We start from the raw sequence: 5,657 nt of genomic DNA on the forward strand, positions 1-5,657 counted from the left end.
GACGGTCTACACACGGAAAAATTTGAAAACGTTAAAAACATATGTTTTGACAGAGCACAGGGAAAACTGTGCGACTGTGAAACTGTTGCATTCATTTGTTGCAGTTTATGTGACAAACTCTTATGTTTTCATCACTTTTTTGGGAGTGACTATCACATCCACAAGAAACCCTAAATCGGGCAAGGTAGAAGAATCTTTTTACCCATTCGCCAAGTGTACAAGTTAGGTGGGTCGACAACATATTCCTGTCATGTGATGCACATGCAGTGTCGTATAGAATATATCAGACGTGTTTTCCTGTGGAGGAACCGGTTGACCTATGACCTTGCGATCAAATCTTTTCGGTTCCCATTGGAGAGGCACGTCCTTTCGTCTACTAATCGCACGGTTTTGCAGCGCGGTCGCAAAACACAGACACTAAACTTATTACAGAGACGTCAATGAACGAACAGACAGGTCATAATTTTGCGAAAATAAAGAGAGTAAACTTTTCACTCGATGGAAGACTTGAACCAAGGACCTCTCGGTCCGCAGCTGCTCACGCTAACCACGGGATCACGACGCTCCTGAGCTCACAATATCCTTGATGTTGCCTATCATGCGCATGGACTACTCAGTTTGTATATTTTGCTTATTTTTTTCATAGTTCCACACAACTTCTTCCTGTTTTCTCAATTGATCTGTGTTCAGTTTTTCAAGGCCTATCCACGGTGCCAACTTATAACTAAATCTGAGGGGGGTGCGATGGGGAGGTTCCCTTGTCAGAAATGATGTTACATGTGCATACGGTACGTGTGCATCAACGTGGTATAAGGGATTGCAGGGTGTTTCCCTGTATATTTGTTAATACAGTGTGACAGAAAAATCATCCCTGTACTGGAAATTTAAAAAAAATAGCTCCTGGATACCGTAGTTTGATTTTGTATGATTGCTTTACGTTAATCAGTCGTCATTTGGAAAAGGTTTTATATGATATTCCAAATGACGACATAAATGCGTTATAACTTACCTAATTCTGAAAGCATACTTCTTTCTCCTAGACCTTTCGAAAGTTAAAGTTATGATGAGAAAATGCCCCTATGGCATTCTGAAGATACGTTTTGAAAAACAGTTGGTAAAAAGATTGGACTCTGTGAAAAATCCTACCTTCCATGACGAAGAAGAGGAAGATTTTAAACATAAACTGTCTTCTACAGCCGGCCAGGGTGGCCGAGCGGTTCTAGGCGCTACAGTCTGGAACCGCGCGACCTCTACGGTCGCAGGTTCGAATCCTGCCTCGGGCATGGATGTGTGTGATGTCTTTAGGTTAGTTATGTTTAAGTAGTTCTAAGTTCTAGGGGACTGATGACCTCGGAAGTTAAGTCCCATTGTGCTCAGAGCCTTTTGAATTTGTCTTCGACAAAGTCACAATTAAAGAACAAAAGCTGGCTTCACACAAACTTGGAAGTGCTTTCTTGAAGGATAACCGTACCTGGCTTCAAAGCATCGTTAAATTCGAGTTGGTAGGCCATAAAAATTGTTCGTAGAGCTAAGCGAACACAGTAAAACGCGCAAGACATAGCTATTGAGAAACGATTTTGGAGCCACAGAATCGCCTCGCAGGCACGGAAACAATACGTAGTAATCCAAACAGCTGATAAGATCTGTCTCTGTTACAGCACCCTTCAAGAGGCTTAAAAGCAGTTCTAATCTATGACTGAATCTATCAGGTGACTGCCACATGAGCTGAGGTTCAACTTTCAGCCTTGCTTAATCACACATGTGAGCGATTAATATTATATTTCGGAAAGGTTTTAAATGATATTCCAAATGATGACATAAACGCATTATAAATGGGAATATGATGGTTCACAGCGGATTTAGTTGAAACAAAAGTTTGAAAATATAATGATTTCGATGCGAAGATATTTCAGTGCCTCTCCAGCTTATTAGTCACACAAATAAAGATTTAACTGTTTAGAAAAACCCTATACCACCATATCCTCGTTACTACCGGTCGGTCGATACCGTTGGGCCTTCATGACCTGTTTGGACGGAGTTTAGTTTTTAGATTGGGATGCATCATCTGAATAATACATAATATTGTAACTAAGAAATAAAGTATATAATAAAAAAATTATATTTTGTTTTATTTCTTGTTACAAAGCATGTAAATACAATATCATCCTAAAATACGTTCTCTAGGGCCTCACAGCACAAAAAATACCAAGTAATAATTTTGGCCAACTTTAACTTTTTACATGAAATATTCCTATGTGCGACGTTTTGTTTCGCACTGACTGCACGGGGAGAAAATTCTGTTTCGGAATCAGTTTCACTAGTATATATATATCATTAATCAACAACATCAAGAAGCTGTAGGTCTGTGAGTACCAACGGCAACAACTGCAGTTGTTTCAGTAATGGTAAATGAAGAGAAGATTCTGCTCCGAAAGAATCTGCAGAAACGACACAATATGACACCTAAGGTAGACAGAAATACAAGGAAAACTCTGAAGGTGGTGGAAGGACAGACCAAGCAAGCAGTAAGAGTGGAACGCAGGAAATAGTCTGCGGAACATACCAGCTCTTCCTCCGGTAATATTCCAACGGCAACTGTAAGAAAGCAGCAACAACTGAATGTACAGCCAATGAATTTGTCTCGACCGTATGGGACCATACAGCGCCTTTGTAGAAAGCAAGGATAGGAACGCTGGACGATTGTACTCCATGTCAGTAGGCAAACTTTTGCATAGGTGGGAAGCCCAATCTGGCATAAAAAATCAAATTTGAAGTCTGCTCTGCAATAGCTACGAATAACATAGCAGAAAGACAAATTTATTTCAAAGAATAATCTAGAGGATTATATATTCCGATTGATGAGTACAAGATAAGAAATTGTTAGAAAAGTCTTGACGGACCAATTAGAACAAAGAATAATAAGTATCATACTGCGCGGAGTTAAAATTGTGACAATCAGAAGTTATTATTAAAAAAAAAAAAAGAGAGAGAGAGAGACTGAGGCTGTCATAGACAAAACAATGCCAGTGTGTATCATTACTTTCAAATCTCAGAGGTTACCTGAGTGTGTGTATACATTCACCGAGTTCTTTGGCCCATAGAGCCATGTGTGAAACGGGTGCAATGCTACAGGGTGATTGCAAAAATCTGGATATACCTCTACAAACGTCGAACGGTAAGATTAATCATAATGGCGTCTAGTATGGAGTGTATGTAGGTGGGGCGGAACTTATAGCAGCAATGAATTAGATGAATTTTTGGATATAGTAAGTGGGCAATTTCCCCAACCCCCATAAAAAAAATTAAAAATATTAATTGCGATGAAATATTTGGTGTAATGTGTTCCTGAAGAAGAGAAATTTGTTAATAGCGAGTACAGATTTAAGTGTCAGGAAGTCGTTTCTGAAAGTATTTGTATGGAGTGTAGCCATGTATGGAAGTGAATCATGGACGATAAATAGTTTGGAAAAGAAAAGAATAGAAGCTTTCGAAATGTGGTGCTACAGAAGAATGCTGAAGATTAGATGGGTAGATCGCATAACTAATGATGATGTATTGAATAGAATTGGGGAGAAGAGGAGTTCGTGGCACAACTTGACAAAAAAATGGGACCGGTTGGTAGGACATGTTCTGAGGCATCAAGGGATCACCAATTTAGCATTGGAGGGCAGAGTGGAGGGTAAAAATCGTAGAGGGAGACCAAGAGATGAATACACTAAGCAGATTCAGAAGGATGTAGGTTGCAGTAAGTACTGGGAGATGAAAAAGCTTGCACAGGATAGGGTAGCATGGAGAACTGCATCAAACCAGTCTTAGGACTCAAGACCACAACAACAACAACACAATGTAATATCTTGTATAGACACCTTTTATTACCGTGATACATTCCACATCATTACGAAGTGTCGTATTCATGATCTATGGAACAAGTGCTAATCTAATCTAATTGACTGCAGTGACGACCATCTTGAAGTCTGCCATCTTGGATTTGGCTTACGTGTTTCAGATGGGGAGGGATCGTGTGGCACATCATTTTGAACTGCTTTCCTTCAGGAATACACATGTGAAATCTGTTTTAAGATATCTTTATTTGTGGAAGAGTTATGATCTGTTAAAATTTAGGACACTTGTCAGAGTTTGCATTACAGCATATGCTCAACATGGCCTCCATTGCACTGGACACACAATCCGAGTCTGTTTTGCAAGTCCTGCTGCACGTGACACAATATCTGTGGGTCAATTGAGGCACACGTCTCCTCAATACGCCAGCAAACGTGGGCTACATTGTTGATTTTTATCTCATACATAGTTGATTTCAAATGTCCCTACAGATAAAAGTCAAGATGTGTAAGATTAGGGGACCGTGGTGACCATTCGATAGTACCCTTCCTACCTATCCAGTGACCCCCAAACTGTTAATGTAGAAATTGTCTTCAGTAACATAGTAGGGAGGTTCACCGTCTTGTCGGAAAAGATTGGCAAATCACCCTGCTGATTCAACAGCATTGGGGGTGCTTAATCACGGAGCATGTTAAGATAGCTTTCCCCATTCACGGCTCCATCAATAAACACTGCACCCGCGATTCTTGTGTCCCAAATTCCACACCAAACCAACACCTTTTCACAACCAACAACTTTATGGGTACCTACACACGAGGGGTTTGCATCTTACCAGTAACAATGATTCTGTTTGTTTACTTCTCCTTGCACATAAAGTTAGCCTCGTCACTGAACAACACCTGTAGTCTCAAGTTTGGGTTCCTGTTATACTGACCCAGAGACCATTCAGCAAACTGCACGAGCCAGTCAGGGTCATCCTCCAAGAAATGATGTACAGGTATCATTGGTGTGTGTTGTAGTCCTTCATAAAAAAAAGAAAAATAAGAGAGAAGAAAAGAAAAAGGTTGAAAATGTGGGAAGAAATCGTGAATAAAAAGGGAGTTTTAAAATCGTAAATGACCGTGAAAAAAGGGAAAGAATGAAAAGCAAATCGGACTTCGTATTACAGAAAAGCTATTGTTGGGGTGGTCCTTGTGGCGTTTTTGAGCAAAAGTTAAACCAATTCCCACTACAAAACTTACTGAAAAGAAACAGAGAATAACAAAATGTAACTGACAGGGGGAAGTGGCGTAGATAAGAGTTCATCCTTTACCAGGTTAACTTGTCTTCTTTCGTGCGGCGTCCAGGTCTTCAAAAATCTCCTTCATTTCTGCGTGAAAAGTCTGCTCCGAAATCTTGTAATCGTCCAGGAATCACTAATTTATACCAATTAAAAATCGTCTTGATACTGTATGCAATTTAATTTACTTTGCTACTTCCATCCTCCGAATTTCTTAACAACTTCCACAATACGTCTACACATTAAAATCAGATCAAGACTAGCTAATAAGTTTTTTTTACGTCTTCATCAGATCACGTCTGCCTTCCGCTTCGGCTATCAAGAGACAATTCAGAAACGAATAAAAAACAAAGAAATGTTACGATTTTAGTAGTTTCTCTGCCGTCGAGTGCTCATACCGCTGCGACGAGATATTTTTTATCTGAGGGAACGAGTGTAGCGCGGCGAAATTCAAAGTCCCGCTACAGTGTGTGTGTGTGTTTGTGTGTATGTGTGTGTGTGTGTGTGTGTGTGTGTGTGTGTGTGTGTGTGTGTTGTA

This window comes from Schistocerca nitens, chromosome 4 (assembly GCF_023898315.1).
Source record: "Schistocerca nitens isolate TAMUIC-IGC-003100 chromosome 4, iqSchNite1.1, whole genome shotgun sequence".
In the NCBI taxonomy this organism is placed as follows: domain Eukaryota; kingdom Metazoa; phylum Arthropoda; class Insecta; order Orthoptera; family Acrididae; genus Schistocerca; species Schistocerca nitens.